The 19,033-nt window shown below is 43.7% G+C and overlaps 1 protein-coding gene across 1 annotated transcript in view; it reads left to right on the forward strand.

The window, feature by feature from the left end:
- The first annotated feature begins 662 nt into the window (after positions 1–662).
- Positions 663–19,033, forward strand: part of UBAP2 (ubiquitin associated protein 2) — a 161,619-nt gene continuing 143,248 nt past the window's right edge. The window contains exon 1 of the mRNA XM_070736925.1: positions 663–754. The gene's annotated coding sequence lies outside the window, so the exon portion shown is untranslated. The remainder of the gene's footprint in view (positions 755–19,033) is intronic.

Genomic DNA, 19,033 nt, shown 5'->3' on the forward strand with positions numbered 1-19,033 from the left:
CCCTTTTATCCGGTTCAAAGTCACTAAGGGATTTATTTATTTATTTGATTTTTTTAATGCCGCCCTTTTCCTTAGACTCACGGCGGCTACACATTAGCAATAGCACATTTTAACAGAGCCAGCATATTACCCCCACAATCTGGGTCCGGATAGCCAGCTGTATAATAAATTTACCAAATGAAATATATTTATACTACATAAGGGTTAAAAAAATGCCTCTTTAACAAACACACACACACAGAAAGAGAAGACTTTTGCGGTATCACTTTTTCCCTCAGGGAGCCGCCGAGCCCGCCTTTTTATTTTGGTCCGGAAGATCACGTGCCGGTGACGTCACCCGACCCATCCCCGCCCTCCCTCGGAATTCACTAGTAAATCGTTCGCGTTGGTTAGGGGGAGCTCCAATCCGGAACGAGATGCACCCTCCCACTTCCCCGGCTACCCCCCTTCTTTTTTCCTCCCTCTTCCTGTCAGGATCACGTGGCCGAAGGCGCCGAGCGGGGAGAGGCTTGCTGAGGAGGAGAAGAGGGCGCTAGGCGGCAAGGAGGCTCGCTTGCGCAGGCGCCAACGCCGGGTGGGCGGGGCCAGACAGGGCGAACGCGCGCGCCTTCCCCCGGCTTTGGTCACGTGCCGCGCGAAGGGAGGAGGAGACGGAGGAGGAGTGTAATAAGGAGAGGTCACGTGACTGCGGGGGGGCCCGCCGCCGCCGCCGCCGACAGTGCTGCCGCCGACGCTTTGTGAGCACGTTGGGCAGGTAACGAGCGCGCGCGTCCGCGGGCGGGGGCCCCTCGCGGGGGGGGGGGCGGTTTGTCCGCGTGCGCGTTGGGGGCGGGTGGTCGTCCGTTCTCCCTCAGGGCGGGAGGGGGGAAGCTGAGGGGGGGCTTCGCAATCGCCTCAGCGCTCCCCCTCCTTTTTTTTTCGTCCCCTCAGAATGGCGCCTGGCGGGGGGGGAGGGGGAGGCGGGCCCGCGAGACCCCTTGAGAGAGACTTTTGGGGACAAGCTCCCCCTAAAAAAAACCCTCTTTCCTGAGGGGAAACCTAGAGGAGGGAGAGGGTGGGGGAACTTTCCCCCTCACGCGGACTACACTCCCCATGCTCCCCGGCGATGAGTAGGTATATATGGGGCCTATCAAAGGGGGCTTTGCCTGGTTAACCCCCCCCAACAACCCTCTTCCCCTCAAAAAAGAGGCAAAATGAGTGAAATTTTCGGAGGGAGAAAGCAAAGGGGGTCGGTCTTCAATCCCCCCTCCCTTTTTTCCGGGGTCACTTTCTACTTTTTATTTCTTTATTAATCTATTATTTCATTTCTATAGGTAGCCCCTTCCCCTCTGGAGACCGCTTTCTACTTTTATTTAATTTATTATTTCATTTCTATAGGCAGCCCCCTCCCCTTTGGAGAACGCTTTCTACTTTTATTTAATTTATTAATCTGTTATTTCATTTCTATATGCAGCTCCCTCCGCTTTGGAGAACGCTTTCTACTGCCAGCTGATTTATTTATTTGTTATTTATTCAATTTCTCTGCAAAGCCCCCCCCCCCAATTCTCTTCCCCCCTTTTTGAGGTCACTTTATTTTTTGTTATTCCATTTGTCTGCTCCCCCCCCAATTATCTCCCATCCTTTTTTGAGATCACTTTCTATTTTTATTTATTCAATTTCTCTGACACCCCCCCCAATTCTCTCCCATTCCTTTTTGAGATATTTGTTTGTTTGTTTATTTGTCTGGAGGGCCCCCCCCCAATTCTTTCTCCTCCCCCTTTTCGTGGTCACTACTTTTATTTATTCTTATTTTTTTGTTTTATTCCATTTCGCTTGCTCCCCCAAATTCTCTCCCATCCCATTTTGAGACCACTTTTTAACTTTTATTTGTTCTTTATTGTTCCATTTCTATGCCTCTCTATTTCTCTTCTCCCCCTTTGTTTGAAATCACTTTTTTACTTTGATTCATTAATTTATTATCCCATTTCTATATGCAACCTGATTCTCTGCCTCTCCCTCATCACTTTCTAGGTGTATTTATTATTTATTATTCCATTTCGCTGCCGCCCTATTCTCTCCCCCCTCCTTTTGAAATCGCTTTTTACTTTTATTTATTATTTATTATTCCATTCCTACTCAGCTCCAGTCTCTCTCCTACACCCCCCCCCCCTTCAGCCTCCGAGGTCACTTTCTACTTTTTATTTAATTCTTATTTACGATTCTATATCTTGCGGTCCTATTTGAGGGGACGAGAAGTTGATGTGGGGCACACCCTGCCCTTGCCTGGCTGGCCTGGCATCTGCCACGGAAAATCCAAAACTCTGCTCCCTCCCAGCTTCCCCTTCTCCGAGCCCAGTTTTATTTTGGGAGGAGAGCAATCCCCTCCCAGGGTGGGTGCCTCTGCTGCCTTTGGCTCCCTTCCCGGGGTTGACCATCTCCCCTCTCCTGCTGGGACCAGGGGGTCTCTTCCTCTCCCCCCCCCACCCCTCCGAGTCCACCCTGGCACAGCCTGGGCACAGAAGGGTTGCCTGTCACCTCCCTTGCTTGCTTTGTGTGCGTCTTTCTGTGTCAGCCAGGTGGGAGAGTGGTTTCAATCTGGCTCTCTTCAAAAGAAGTCCTTCAGTTTGGACTTATTTATTATATATGGCTGTGATGGTGAACCTATGGCACGCGTACCATAGGTGGAACATGGAGCCATATTCGAGGCTTATTTGTTTGTTTTGTCCAATACACCATAATACACAATGAGGGTTATAGAGCAGTGATTTTCAACCTTTTTTGAGCCGCGACACATTTTTTACATTTACGAAACCCTGGGGCACATTGGGGCTAAAAAAAGTTTGGACAAAAAAATTCTCTCTCTTCCTCCCATTCACTCTATTTCTCTCTCCCTCTTTCTCTCACTTCCTCTTTCTCTCTCTCCATCCCTCTTTCTTTCTCTTCCTTCCTGTTTTTTGCTCTTTCTCTCTCCCTCACTACCTCCCTCTATGTCTTTCTCTCTCTCTCCTTCCCTCCCTCTTTCTCTCTCTCTTGCTTTCTTTCTCTCTCTTGCTCTCTCTCTTGCTTTCTTTCTCTTGTTCTCTTGCTCTCTCTCTTGCTTTCTCTCTCTCTCTCTCTTGTTCTCTTTCTCTTTTAGTCGCTCTTTCTCTTTCTTTCTTTGTCTCTCTCTCTTGCTTTCTTTCTCTTTCTTTTTCTCTCTCTTGCTTTCTTTCTCTCTGACCTTCGCGGCACACCTGACCATGTCTCGCGGCACACTGGTTGAAAAACACTGTTATAGAGGATATAATCAGGTAGAATGTATTAAAGGGGGAATAGAGGAGAAAATAAAGGAGTAAAATATAACTCTGAGAATAGCAGAAAAAGATATAGAAGAGAAGATATAGGAGATATAGGCGAGACAATAGGACAGGGGATGGTAGGCACTCTGGTGCACTTATGTACGCCCCTTACTGACCTCTTAAGAACTTGGTGAGGTCAACCGTGGATAGTCTAAGGGTAAAGTGTTGGGAGTTAGGGGATGATACTACAGAGTCCAGTAGTGAATTCCATGTTTTGACAACTCGATTACTAAAGTCATATTTTTTAAGGTCAAGTTTAGAGCTGTTAATATTAAGCTGCTTTCTGTTGTGGGCTCTTGCATTGTTGTGGTTGAAGCTGAAGTAGTCTTTGACAGGCAGGACGTTGCAGCATATGATCTTGTGGGCAATACTTAGATCATGTTTGAGGCATCTTAGTTCTAAGCTTTCTAGGCCCAGGATTGCCCTAAGTCGGTTCCAGCACTCCTGTGTGTGCTGGACAGCTGATTTTCAGCCTTCTGGAGGGTTGGGGAGACTGTTTCGCCCTCCCCAGGCTTCAGAAAAGCCTCTGGAGCCTGTGGATGGTGAAAGACGGACCCAGCGAGCCTACTGGAAGTTCAGAAACAAACTTCTGGTAGGCCCATTGGGTCTGATTTGGCCCTCTCCAGGCTTCAGGAGCATTTCCTGAAGCCTGGGGAAGATAAAAAACAGCCCAACGTGCCTACCGGAATACCGAAGGCTTCAGTGAGGCCTGCACACATGTGCAGGTGGGGGGGGCAGCATGGGTTGATTGTGCGTGCATGTGTAGGGGGTACGTGTGCGTCCTTTTGGCACCCGAGCAAAAAAAGGTTTGCCATTACTGACATATGGGTATAGATAGTCGTCAACTTATGACCGCAGTTGAGCCCAAAGTTTCTGTTGTTAAGTGAGGTATTTGTTCATTGAGTTTTGCCCATTTTAGGACTTTTCTTGCCAGGCCGGTTAAGTGAATCACTGCAGTTGATAAGTTAGAAACTTGGTTGTTAAAGCAAACCTGGCTTTGCTGTTGACTTTCCTGGTCAGAAGGTGGCAAAATGTGATTACATTACCTCAGGACACTGCACCCATCATAAATATGAACTAATGGCCCAAACATCTTGCTTTTGATCACATGATCACGGGGAGTTTGGAAGTCATAAGTATGAAAATCCTTCATAAGCTACTTTTTTTCAAATGTCGTAATTTTAAATGGTCGTTAACTGTTGTAAGTTGAGGACTACCAGTAAGTTCATTTAGTGATCATTTTTCACACTTAAGACCATTGCAGCCTCCCCATAGCTATGTGATCAAAATTCAGATACTTGACCACTGACTCATAGTTATGACGGTTGCAGTATCTTGGGGTCACATGATCTCCTTTTGGGTTCTTCTGACAAGCAAAGTTAATGAGAAAGCCAAATTCACTTAACAATCATGTTACTCTCCTAATAATGGGTCATAAAATGGGACAAAACCCACTTAACATAGAGACATAGAAGATTGACGGCAGAAAAAGACCTCATGGTCCATCTAGTCTGCCCCTATACTATTTCCTGTATTTTATCTTAGGATGGATATATGTTTATCCAAGGCATGTTTACATTCAGTTACTGTGGATTTACCAACCACGTCTGCTGGAAGTTTGTTCCAAGCATCTACTACTCTTTCAGTCAAGTCATATTTTTTCACGTTGCTTTTGATCTTTCTCCCAACTAAGCTCAGATTGTGCCCCCTTGTTAACAAATGTCTCACTTAGCAACAGAGATGTTGGCCTCAATTGTCAACAATTATAGTACCTGTAGATAAAGCTGCCCAACTCACAGCTAACTAGGTGACTTCTGGAGACTGAACAGAATTTAAATAAACGTCTTGTGTTTCTGAAGTCTGTTCTTGTTGACTAATGAAACCTTAGTACAGGGGTCGACAAAGTTGTTCAGAATCTAGGAGCCAGCCAAAAAATTTAGGAGCCAGAATTTTTTTTAAGCAAACTTGGTTTTTTGCCGAGTCTCCACCTGACATCGCTTTCACCCCCTCTGTCTCCTCCTTCCTCTCTCATCTCTTTCCTTCCTCTCCCTCCCTTTCTCTCTTTCCTTTCTCTCCCTTTCTGTCTATCCTTTCTATCTCTCACCCCTTCTCCCTCTTTCATTCCCTTTCTCTCCCTCCCTTTCTCTCTCATTCCTTTCTCTCCCTCTTTCCTTCCTATCTCTCTTTCTTTTTCTCCCTCCATATCTTCTTTCTCTCCCCCTTCCTCCCTCTTTCCTTTCTACTTCTTACTCTTTCTTTCTCTCCCTCCTTCATTCAATTTTCTCTCCCTCCCTTTCTCTCCCTTTCTCTCTCTTTCCTTTCTCTCCCTCCCTTTCTCTTCCTTTTTCTCTATCCTTTCTACTTCTTACTCTTTCTTTCTCTCCCTCCTTCATTCAATTTTCTCTCCCCCCCTTCCTCCCTCTTTCCTTTCTCCCCCTCCCTTTCTCTTCCTTTTTCTCTATCCTTTCTGCTTCTTACTCTTTCTTTCTCTCCCTCCTTCATTCAATTTTCTCTCCCTCCCTTACTCTCTCTTTCCTTTCTCTCCCTCCCTTGTTCTCCCCTGGGGCTGCCTGTGCCTGCCCTGCACCACCCAACACGGACGGACAGCCCCCGGTCGTCGGTTCGTCGCCCCCCACCCCCCCACGGAGGGAGATCAGGCTGGCGAGGGCGGTAGAACTACGTCACCAGCCACTGGAGGGAGATCGGGCTGGCGGGGGCGGCGAATCCACCTCCCCAGCCGCGCGGAGGGAAATCCGGTAGGCGGGCGGGTGGCCGCGGCTCCCTGCGCGCCCCTGGAAAAGCGTACAGGGAACGGTGCCCGGGGCCGCTTTAGCCGCCCCCCCTCCCCCCGCCATCTCCCCGCGACTGCCTGTGCCGCTGCAGCCGCGGCCCCCCCCCCCCCGCTCCCACCGCCAGGAGTATAAATCCTTCGCTCCCACCGCCAGTGCCCTCCCGCCGGGCAACCAAAGGACACTTGCCGTGCCGGTGCCTCCGACCTTCAGCAGGGCGGGCGCTGCCGTGCCGGTGCCTCCGACCTCCCGGTTCCTGCTCGATGCCGCGGTTTCTGGCACTCTCCTGCTGGGCCCCAAAGAAGGAAGGCGGGAAAAAGGCGCGAAGAATGGAGGTCTCCTTCCTGCCTGCCTTCTTTGGGACCCAGCAGGAGAGCGCCAGAAACCGCGGCATCGGGCAGGAGCGGAGAGGTCAGAGGCACCGCAGCGCCCTTCTAGGCGCCAGACAACATTTTCTAGGCGCCACTGGCGACCAGGCGCCTGGGTTTGTCGAACCTTGCCTTAGTAACAGTGGTGACTCATTTCTTTTTGGGGCAGTGAGAGTTAAAAAGCAGTTTTCAGGTTTAGCTGCGTGGAGCATAGCTGAATCTATTTGGCAGGGGAGCCTTAGTAACTGTATATAGGTAGTCCTCGACCTACAACTATTTTCTTAGTGACTGAAACACTGAAAAAAGTGGCTTACAGCTGCATTGATTCACTTAACAACTGAGGCAAAAAAGGTTGTTCGGTGAGGCAAAACTCACTTAACAACTGTCCTGCTTAGTAGTGGAAATTTTGGGCTCAGTGGTGGTCATAAATTGAGGACTGCCTGTATGTCCCATCCTATAGATATTCTGCCTTAACCATTGAGCTTTGTTAGGGGGTTGAAAGCAGGATTAGTGTTTTTTCAACCTGAGCAAAAGTTGAAATTTATGTGTTTCGATTCTTGGAATCCCTTAGCCAGCCATGCATGCGCCAGGAGAGATAGAATAGAGCAGTGATGGCAAACCTTTCTTTCCCTCAGGTGCCGAAAGAGAGAGTCCGCGTGCTGTCGTGCATGCACGAGTGCCCCCACTCATCATTCAATACCTGGGGAGGGTGAAAACAGCTTCCCCCTCCCGGAGGACCTCTTGAGGCTGGAAATGGCCTGCTTCCCAACTTCTGGTGGGCCTAGTAGGGTTGTATTTTGCCCTCCCAGGCTCCAAAAGCTTCCCTGGAGCTGTGGGGAGGGTAAAAACGCCCTCGCCCATCCCCCTGGAGACTCTCTGGAAGCCAGCACACACATGCATTTGGAGCTGAGCTAGGGCAACAGCTCGTATGCCAGCAGATATGTAAGTGACCCTGTGGCACTCCTGCCATAGATTCGCCATCACTGGAATAGAAGAATGGAGGAAAGGGACAGAAAGAAGGGAGGGAAGGAAGGAAGGAATGGTGGGTTCCAGAGGTTGAAGTCCACAGGTCTTAAAGTTGCCAAGGTTGGGATGCACTTTCCAGAGGGAAAGAGTGTTCTAGGTGTTGCACTACTATCCTGGACAGGTGAATTAAAAGTCAAAGTGTTCACATATAAATTGCTTATATCTAAAGTAGATGATTCCACAAAATTGAAACTAGTATTTCTTGTGGAGTGACTTTCCTGATTGTTAACTGGTCTCCAGTAAGTGAGTCTTAGAAACAATTATGGTAGTTGCTTGATAGTAAACAATTCAGAAATTAAAAGACGCTTGTTCCTGGGGAGGAAAGCTATGGCAAACCTAGACAGCATACTAAAAATCAGACACATCACCCCGCCAACAAAAGTGCCTATAGTCAAGGCTGTGGTGTTCCCAGTTGCAATGTATGGTGCTGAAAGTTGGACTATAAAGAAGGCTGAGAGCCAAAGAATTGAGGCCTTTGAACTCTGGTGCTGAAGAAGACTCCTGCGAGTCCTTTGAACTGCACGGTGATCAAACTGATCAGTCCTAGAGGAGATCAACCCTGACTTCTCTTTGGAGGAGGGTCAGATTCTGAAGATGAATCTCAAGTACTTTTGTCACCAACTGAGAAGGAAGGACTCAATGGAGAAGAGCCTAATGCTGGGAAAGATTGAGGGCCAAAGAAGAAGGGGACAACAGAGGAGGAGTTGGCTGGATGGAGTCACTGAAGCTGTAGGCATGAGCTTAAATGGGACTGGTGGTGGAGGACAGGAAATCCTCCATCGGGTCTGGACGGGTCAGACAGGACTAACAACAACAAACAATTCACAGCTTTTCTCTTAATTTGAACTTTGAAAAGGAAATTAAAATGGATGAATGGCCGTTGAGGGATAATTTTGGCTGGAAAAATGCAATGCCTATCTTGACTTTTGAAATAATTGTTATGCTATGGCCACCTTTTCATGCCAGGATGAAGGGATCAAAAAAATATGCAAACCTTTTTAAAAAATCTGTTATTTGCTTTACTTTTTGATAAATTCTTCATAGTAGTTTTTGGAGTGTTACTACATATTTTCTGCAAAATTTTGAGTTTGTTTTTAAATAAAACAGCAAACAAATATTGGATGGCATTTGGTCCCTTTGAAGTGCAGTTAAATGATAAATCTGCAAACCATAGAAATGCACTTGCTAAAGTAGAGTAGTGGAAGAAATAGTGCTTTAGCATTTTTTTATTCCACCAGTATTTAAAGGTTTTGCTATAAATTTCAAATTGTTTTTTTTTCTATTTTATGTGGTGTTAGTTTTGAAGCACATACTGAAAATTCTTTTTAAGTTAGTTAAAAAAAAACCAGGACTTCACGTGGAATTCTGTTTGTCTTTCCTTCCCTTTCTGTGATATGTTTGTATTTTGCAGTTAAATTTTTAGTAACATCTAGCAAGATACCAATTCCTTATTTAGCAAGTGACTGTATTGTTTTATATCAGCTGCATTCTTCAAATCTTGGGAAGAAGCTGTTTAACTTTTAGACTTTTTATAACAAACTTATTCAGAGGATGTTCTCTCTGTTTTGCCAAACTAGCTTTTAGATTGAGCTGTATTACATATGTAGCATACCTCCTACATATCTCATATGAAAAATGGATGTAGTGATTCGAAACCTAGATGGAGAAGTCAGGTGGCATAATTAAAAGTTAGAAAGGAGATGGAAACTACAGAGAGGGAAGTCAGTGGAATATACTGTATGTCTTTATATAATAAGGTGAAGTAGTAATAAGAGGGGAAATAATCCGAATGATGGTAGTATTGAGAATGCTTGAACAATATAGTGATTGCCATAAAAATAACACTGAAATGTGGAAAAATTAAACAATGGAAGATTATAATTTAATACACATATGTGTATTACTATTAGAACTATATAAGTTTGTTAAATGCAACAAATATTAATATTTTATTTATAGTAAAAGGAATAACATTTAGAATATGGTGATTGGCATAAAAATAAACCATTGAAATATCAAATAATCAAATAATGAAAGATTATAATTCAACAAAAATATGTGTACTGTTCCTAGAACCCCCAAAACATTACCCTTAGACTGTCCACTGTTGACCTCACCCGATTTCTAAGAGGTCAGCAAGGGGCGTGGATAAGCAGATCAGCATGCCTAGCATCCCTGTCCAATTTATTTATTTATTAGATTTGTATGCCGCCCCTCTCCGTAGACTCGGGGCGGCTCACAACAACAATAAAACAATTCAAGACAAATCTAATAATTTAAAAACATTTAAAAAAAATCCCGTTATTAAAGCAGACATACACACAAACAGACCATACATGAATTGTATAGGCCTGGTGGAGATGTCTCAATTCCCCCATGCCTGACAGCAGAGGTGGGTTTTAAGGAGTTAATGAAAGGCAAGGAGGGTGGGGGCAGTTCTAATCTCAGGGAGGAGCTGGTTCCAGAGGGTCGGGGCCGCCACAGAGAAGGCTCTTCCCCTGGGATCTGCCAAACAACATTGTTTAGTCGATGGGACCCGGAGAAGGCCAACTCTGTGGGACCTAATCGGTTGTTGGGATTCATGCGGCAGAAGGTGGTCCCGGAGATATTCTGGTCCGATGTCATGAAGGGCTTTATAGGTCATAACCAACACTTTGAATTGTGACCGAAAATTGATTGGCAACCAATGTAGACTGCGGAGTGTAACATGGGCATATCTTGGGAAGCACATGACTGCTCTCGCAGCTGCATTCTGCACGATCTGAAGTTTCCGAACACTTTTCAAAGGTAGCCACATGTAGAGAGCATTACAGTAGTCGAATCTCGAGGTGATGAGGGCATGAGTGACTGTGAGCAGTGAGTCCTGGTCCAGATAGGGCCACAACTGGTGCACCAGGCGAACCTGGGCAAATGCCCCCCTCGCCACAGCTGAAAGATGGTTCTCTAATGTGAGCTGTGGATCGAGGAGAATGCCCAAGTTGCAGACCCTCTCTGAGGGGGGTCAATAATTCCCCCCCCCCCCGGGTTATGGACGGACAGATGGAATTGTCCTTTGAAGGCAGAACCCACAGCCACTCCGTCTTATCCTGGTTGAGTTTGAGTCTGTTGACACCCATCCAGACCCCAACAGCCTCTAGGCACCGGCACATCACTTCCATTGTTCCCTCTTATCAGTACCCATCTTATGTATATAAACAATGTTATATCTATGTATATAAGAAATACATACTTGACTAAAATAAATAAATAAATACATAAATATAAAATTGACAACTGTAATAAATATGAAGAATATTTTATTTGTACTAAAATGTAAGACACTCAGGTGCCACACTGATCACACATTGATATGTTTGTAAACAAAAAAAAATAAATTAAACCCCAGTTGCCTTGGTTAGCAATTTAAATTTTTGGACTCAATTCTGGTCCTAAATTGAGGACTCCCTGTAATTAATGAGGTTTTCATGTCCGCTGATAACACCATATGAAGAAGTAAGCTTTTAATTTTCTCCTTGACCAAAAGCTGTTTGACCTGCTATTAATGAAAAGGTCTTTGAGGGAGAGGGGAGGGGATTAGATATATTCCTTGCTGAGTAAATTTTAGAATGAAGCAGTCAAAAGTGGAGAACTGTAATGCATGTTCACTCACTTTATATTCCTGAAAGTCGGCCTATGAATGGGGCATTTAAAAACACAACAAAGAAATTAGATCTGTTGCTATCTGTAAAAAAAGTATATCCCAAACTGGAAATTATTTTTGTTTGGGTCACAACATAGTCCTGAAATTCAGCCTATGGAACTTTGTTAGGACTGTTCCTTGCTGTATTTAATTTACACATTTGGGCTTTTAAGATAGTACTCATTGGTGAACTTCTAAATTTGATCTTAAAATACAAAGAACAGAGTTGAGAGGACCTTGGAGGTTTTCTAGAATAGAATTAGAATAGAATAGAATTCTTTATTGGCCAAGTGTGATTGGACACACAAGGAATTTATCTTGGTGCATATGCTCTCAGTGGACATAAAAGAAAAGATACATTTGTCAAGAATCATAACACGTAATGATTATAGGAGTCAAATAAGCAATCAGGAAACAATATGAATAAAAATCTTTTTTTTAAAAAATATTTTATTGGTTTTGCACATAAGGTTACATAAAACAAACATAAAACAGTGCACAGTGCATGTGCCCATCACCCGACTGACAAAATAAAAATCTTAAGGATACAAGCAACAAGTTACAATCATAAGTGGGAGGAAATGGTTGTTAGGAATAATGAGAGAAAATTAGTAGTAATAGTAGTGCCGACTTAGTAAATAGTTTGATAGTGTTGAGGAAATTATTTGTTTATCAGAGTGATGGCATTTGTCTTGGTGTGCAGTGCTCTGTAGCATCATTTTGAGGATCGGAGTTGAAACAGTTTATGTCCAGGATGTGAGGGGTCCGTAAATATTTTCACCTCCCTCTTTTTGACTCATGCAGTATACAGGTCCTCAATGGAAGGCAGGTTGGCAGCCATTGTTTCTTCTGCACTTCTAATTCTCCTCTGAAGTCTGTGTCGGTCTTGTTGGATTGCAGAACCAAACCAGACAGTTGTAGAGGTGCAGATGACAGACTCAATGATTCCTCTGTAGAACTGGATCAGCAGCTCCTTGGGCAGTTTGAGCTTCCTGAGCTGGCGCAGAAAGAACATTCTTCACTGTGCTTTTTTGACGACATTATTGATGTTAGGTGACTATCTTAGGTCTTGAGATATGATAGAACCTAGAAATTTGAAGATCTCTACTGTTGATACTGTATTGTCTAGTATTGTGAGAAGTGGAAGGATGGAAGGTTTCTCCTAAAGTCTACCACCATTTCTACGGTTTTGAGTATGTTCACTTATAGATTGTTCCGGTTGCACCACAAGTTTTGGTGTTCAACCTCCCGTCTGTATGCAGTTTCATCATTGTCCAATCCCTTTGCTTAACCAGGAGATTCTATACCATTCCTGACAAATTGTTGTTTAGTCTCTTAAAAGCTTCCAGTAATGGAGCAACCACAACTTCCTGAGGCAAGCTGTTCCACGGATTAATTGTTCTAACTGTCAGGAAATTTCTTCTTAATTCTAGGTTGGGTCTCTCCTTGATTAGTTTCCATCCATGGTTTCTTGTCCTGTCTTCAAGTGATTTGGAGAATATATTAACTGCCATCTTCTCTCTGGCAGCCGCAGCCCCTTAGATATTAAAACACTCTTATCATGTCATCCCCAGTTTTTCTTTTCCTTAAACCAGACACAGAGTTCCTGCAACTGTTCTTCATATGTTTTAACTTCTGGTCCTCTAATCATCTTTGTTGCTCTTCTCTGCACTCTTTTCTAGAGTCTCCACATCTTTTTTACATTGTGGCGACCAAAACTGGATGCAGTATTCCAAGTGTGGCCTTACAAAGGCCTTGTAAAGTGGTACTAACACTTCATGTGATCCTGATTCTATCGCTCTGTGGATGAAGCCAAGGATTACATTGCCTTTTTTGGCAGCTGCTGTACACGGCTGGCTCATATTTAACTGATTGTCCACCAGGGCTTCTAGATCCTTCTCGCTTGATGGTAAAGATTACCAAATGTTGGAAATCTTTATCAGCACATCCTAAAATTTATTAATTTCAGCATGACCTTAATGCACAGGCTTATTCATTTTTTGTTTTCTGTGCATTTGTATCACTAAAACAATGCCAAATTTGCCTCACCATAGGTACAACTTAGAATAGATAGACACAATCCTTCCAGGGTGTTTGTTTACTTACTAAGTTTCGTTTACTTTTTTGTTCGATTGTGAAAAACCCTATTGCTGGATTTGTGACCTCTTCAGTATTTCCTCCTTTTCCTGTAATGACAAGATGTGCAGTTGCTTGTGAGTAAAAATCAACAACAAAAGAAATGGAGATTGTGAAAGCATTACCATGCAGCTTTTCCTGCTGTTGATGAAATGCCTTCGGATTGAATTCCTGCTTCCTTGAAAACGGTTTGTTGAATGCATTAGATTTGCATTCCTTCAAGCTATTGTTTTAAAATCATTTGGTAGGGTGAAGGATGCAGTTAATCTCAACTGCCCCATTCTTTTAAAAAGCAAAATACACAGATTTAAGATTTCTTATATATTCTAAGCTTTAAACGCTTGTAAGCTGCAAATTAAGAAATAATCAAGGCATAATTAATCTTGAAAATTTCCAACAGGTGCTAAAAACATTTTTATCTCTTGATAACATTTCTACACAAAGCCCTGAACTAATTTACTCTTCTTGCTCAATCTGGAATTGTATCTTCTGAAACCCAAGGTCCTTATATTTTAATAATTCACCCCATCAGCACCAATAACTGTCTTTTTTTAAGAAAAATTTTTTTAATTAAATTTTATTACAACAACAAAAAAATACTTAAAAGAAAAAGTGCCCAACACCAATAAAACCCCACCACCATTTAAGGGGTTAAATTATTTGCAATAAGTTTCAATTTCTTCCTTAGCTCCGGTTTACATTTCTTTACATACAAAAAGTGATTGGAATTTATTTTTCACATTGTCGTCATCAACTCTACTTAAGATATAATTTTTCACCTTATTCCATCGTGCCATCAGCTTCTCCAATTTATTTTCATCAAAGTTATTTAATCTTATTTCCATAATTTCGAAGTGGATGTGGTCCACCATGTACCAGTACCAATTCTGGATTGTCCATTTATAGCTATCCTTCCACCCTAATACCACTACTGCTTGAGCGCTTTCCAAAGCTCCTGTTTTGATTTCTTTAAATTCTCGTAATTCCCCATATTTAACTAGTATTGCTAATTCTTTCGTAATTATCCAATTAATGTTTAGCATATTATTTATTTCATTCTGTACTTCCTTCCAAAATTTTTGAACTTCAACACATTCCCAGAAGCACCAATAACTGTCAAAGGTACTCTCACACAGCAAATTGTTAGGTCTAGACCGTGCACTTGAGGGATGTCCTTTGAACTGGTACGTTTTTATGGAAAGAAATGTATGGTAATCTGCCATACTGCTAGAAGCTCTAGGCTACTAAGATCATTTTTAGTTTATTCAATAATCCAGCCATGGTCAAAATAATTTCCCTTTCCGTTTTCTCAAATCAAGGTAGTATGTGGGCACCTTCACATTTCTGTACTATTTTTTTCACTGAGGCTAAAATATTTCTATGCTGCAACATCTCATCTTCAATGCTTCTCGACTTTAGAGTAGAATAGAATTCTTTATTGGCCAAGTGTGATTGGACACACAAGGACACACAGTCATAAGTGGGAGGAGATGGATGATAGGAACGGTGAGAAGACTAATAGTAATAGTAATGCAGTCAGTGAATAATTTGACAGTGGTGAGGGGATTATTTGTTTAGCAGAGTGATGGCACTCGGGGGGGGGGGACTGTCCTTGTGTCTAGTTGTTCTGGCGTGCTGTAGAGCAGTGTTTTTCAACCAGTGTGCCGTGGCACACTAGTGTGCCGCGAAACACAGTCAGGTGTGCCGCGAAGAAGGAAGCTCAGGTTCCGGTCTCGCAACTTTTTGTTGAGAGAGTGAGAGTGAGAAAGAGAGAGAGAAAGAAAGAGAGAAAGAAAGAAAGAGAGAGAGAGAGAAAGAGTGTGAGAGAGAGAGAAAGCAAGAGAGAGAAAGAAAAGAGAGAGAGAGAAAGAAAGAGTGAGAGAGAAAGAAGGCAAGAGAGAGAGAAAGAAAGCAAGAGAGAGAAAAAGAGGAAGGGAGAGAGAGAGAAAAAATGAGAAAAAAGGGGGAGAAAAAAGGAGAAATGAGAAAATGATTGAGACAGAGAATGAGATGAAAGAGAGAGAAACAAAAGAGAGAGAGAAGTGACTCTTGATTTAAAGCATATGATAAAAAGCACCCAAAGAATAAGAGAGAAAAAAACCCAGCCCTCACCTGTTTTTGGAAATGGTTCAAGAGTGTGTATACACACATACACACACACACACAAGGGTGGGGAGGAGACAGGGATGGAAAAAGAGAGGAGAGTGTCTTAGGGTGTCATTTTGTGTCATTTTGGTTGGTGGTGTGCCCCAGGATTTTGTAAATGTAAAAAATGTGCCGCGGCTCAAAAAAGGTTGAAAATCACTGCTGTAGAGCTATAGCGACATTTTGAGGGTCGGAGTTGAAGAAACAATTTATGTTCTTTCTTACTGTTCTGTCTGGCCTCGAGCCACCCAGGGACAAAGTAATTAATCAAACACACGCACTCAGATTTGTAAAAATTGAACAAGGATTGTTCTTTATATACAGAAAACTGCAAACCGTGAAGTTTCACAGCAATGTTAGTTTAAGAAGTCAGTAGGTCAGAGTTAATTACTCCAGTCAGAGTAGGAGCCTTTCAGGCTTACGTCAGCCAGAAACAACTCACAATTGGAATGTCAGATTGTCCAAAAATCCACAGCAAACACCAAACCACAATTCATCAAACTTTCTTCAACGCTGAACGATAGCCTCCCACACAGATCTTGCCAACCCTCCCTTTTTTCAAGGTTGCAGCAGCGTCATTAATTCTTATCACCTGTGACCTATAATTTGTTTCTGTGTTTGCGCAGCTGCTCTTCCCAGCATTCTTCTGACCCGAGCATTCAGAATAGGGTTGTTCATTAATTCTTCCTCTTCTGATTCAGATGAACTTCTGGCTGGAGATCTGACTGACTCCATTCCCCTCTCTGTCTCTCCAGTCCCTTCCTGCTCCCTTTCTCTCCCTGTCTCAGCATCTGGTTTACTCTCTGATTCATCCTCCAGCCAGTAAGGTCTTCTGTGAACAGACGGCCCCCACTCCTCTGCGTCAAAATCAGCAGCCACAGGAGCTGGCCTGAAGCCAACCACAACATTTACTTATTTACTTACCACCACAGTTGAACCCAAAACTGGAAAAGGCAGGGAGAAGCCTCCGTGGGGCCTCTCTAGGAATCTCCTGGGAGGAAACAGGGCCAGAAAAGGTGGGGAAAAGCCTCCGTGGGGCCTCTCTAGGAATCTCCTGGGAGGAAACAGGGTTGGAAAAGGCGGGGAGAAGCCTCCGTGGTGCCTCTCTGGGAATCTCCTGGGAGGAAACAGGGTTGGAAAAAGTGGGGAGAAGCCTCCGTGTGGCCTTTCTAGGAACCTCCTGGGAAGAAACCGGGCCTCCACTCTCCCTGTAGTCTCCCCAATTGCACACATTATTTGCTTTTACATTGATTCCTATGGGGAAAATGGCTTCTTCTTACAAACTTTTCTACTTAAGAACCTGGTCATGGAATGAATTAAGTTCATAAGTAGAGGTACCACTGTATTGATGAAATTTCTGTAGTATTGAGTAAGTTTTGATAATTCCTTATGATTGAGGGAAAAATCTTTTTTAAGAATTAAAAAATGTTTCCACGGGCCTATTTAAATATTTATCCTGGCTTGCTTTTTACCTTATGCTTTGTATGCAATTTTATTGTGCTTGGAAATATAAATAGGAGATGATTCTAAGTATGGACTTTTATAAATATTTGTGTGACCGAATGAAGGGAAATACTCCTAGCTATTTAAATAATTGGGAGTAAGATTACCGTCTTGCATAAGGTTGCTCTCTCAGATTTGTAAAGCAGAAAATCCTTATTACCATAGTCCCAAGATACTGTTTTCCACTAAAAAAATTAATCTGCCCACTATCACAAGGTCATCTAAGGACATCTAGGTTCTATTTCAGGTCCCTACTAAATCTTTCTTTTGGTTTATTGATTTTAGAATCTGTGACAAGGAACTAGACCTCTCTGTTGTGATTTTCATTTTGGACCAAATTTATATTTTGAGACATTCCTCATCTTCCTTCTGCTTTTTAAAGGAAGCTAAAATCAACTTGTGACAGGAATTTATCCCAAGGAGCATAAAACATTTGTCCAGGAAAGATTTCAAAATGTTAATCCATCTATAAAGGTAGAATTAGAATTATAAAGATAGATGGTGGCGGTATGTTGCTATAAAACTCAGTCGTGTCTTTTCAGAACTGAGAGACTCAATTACTGTAAATTCCTGTTAGTGGGAGGGTAAAGAATCCTTGAAAAATGCTGAAGCTCCAGTTGTTGACATTGGAAGGGGATCAAAATTTCCTTTCATATCTGAAAGCCCATCAGAAATTGTGCTTTCTGTTGTTGTTGTTCTTATTTCTCCAGAGCAAAAGTGAAGCTTGTGAACGGCTCAAGGCCAGCCTTGAACTAGCAAAGGACACGGTTTAGAAAGAAGGGTACTTGAAAAATGGAAAGCATTTTGTGGTTCAGAAAACAAACCCAGGCCTGAGCAATTTGTGTTTCCATGCTTTGGTGAGATCAAAATCCAAAATAGCTTAGGATGTTTTGGCCCTGAGGGACAAGCTCCTTGGGTTGCAGCAGATCTGGGCGACTGAGGGCTGGCAGGTAGAAGACAGAGATACGCAGCGCTTCAGTGCCATCCTTGACTTAATTGTAGCCTCCCTTGCAATTTTTATTTATTTTGTATATGATAAGAACGTGACAGAAGAGAAGTACAGTGATCCCTCTATTATCGCGAGGGTTCCGTTCCAAGACCCCTCGCGATAATCGATTTTTCGCGATGTGGGGTTGCGGAAGTAAAAACACCATCTGCGCATGCGTGCCCTTTTTGTTCTATGGCCGCGCATGCGTAGATGGTGGAGTTTGCGTTCCCCGCCGCCCACGCAAAGGGGAAACCCCGATTCGGCTCCTCGCTGCTTCTGCGCTACCGAGCAGATCAGCTGCTGGGCGGCCGAAGGAACCTTCCCTGGGTCTTCCCCCTCTTGCTGGCGGGCGGGCGAGCGGCGGGCATCAGCGAGGAGCCGGGGTTTCCCCTTTGCGTGGGCGGCCGGGAAGACCCAGGTTGGGGGTTGGGGGGGTGCTGGGAAGCCCCCCAGGCCGGTTGTGACCTTTTAAAACAGCCGCGCCGCTTCCCAGCTGAGTCCTGAAGCCAAACGCGGAAGTTCGCCTTTGGCGTTTGGCTTCAGGACTCAGCTGGGAAGCGGCGCGGCTGTTTTAAAAGGTCGCAGCCGGCCTGGGGGGCTTCCCAGCACCCCCCCGAACCCGGGTTGGGGGTTCAGGGGGGTGCTGGAAAGCCCCCCAGGCCGGCTGCGACCTTTTAAAACAGCCGCGCCGCTTACCAGCTGACTCCCGAAGCCAAACGTGGAAGTGGGTTTTTTTTTAATTAATATTTTTTAAAAAATCGCGATATAGCGTTTCGCGAAGATCGAGATCGCGAAACTCGAGGGATCACTGTAAACATATACAGTGTTCCCTCGATTTTCGCGGGTTCGAACTTCGCGAATAGCCTATACCATGGTTTTTCAAAAAATATTAATTAAAAAAATACTTTGCGGTTCTTTTCCTATACCACGGTTTCCCCCCCCCTGATGACGTCATATGTCATCGCCAAACTAATAATTTTTGCAAAAAAATAACAAAAAAAATTATTATTGTTAATAAATAATTATGTTTATAAATATCAGGATCACTAAGTGTCTTATTCAATGGTGAGTACCAGTAATAA

This window comes from Erythrolamprus reginae, chromosome 2, assembly GCF_031021105.1.
Source record: "Erythrolamprus reginae isolate rEryReg1 chromosome 2, rEryReg1.hap1, whole genome shotgun sequence".
Taxonomy (NCBI): domain Eukaryota; kingdom Metazoa; phylum Chordata; class Lepidosauria; order Squamata; family Dipsadidae; genus Erythrolamprus; species Erythrolamprus reginae.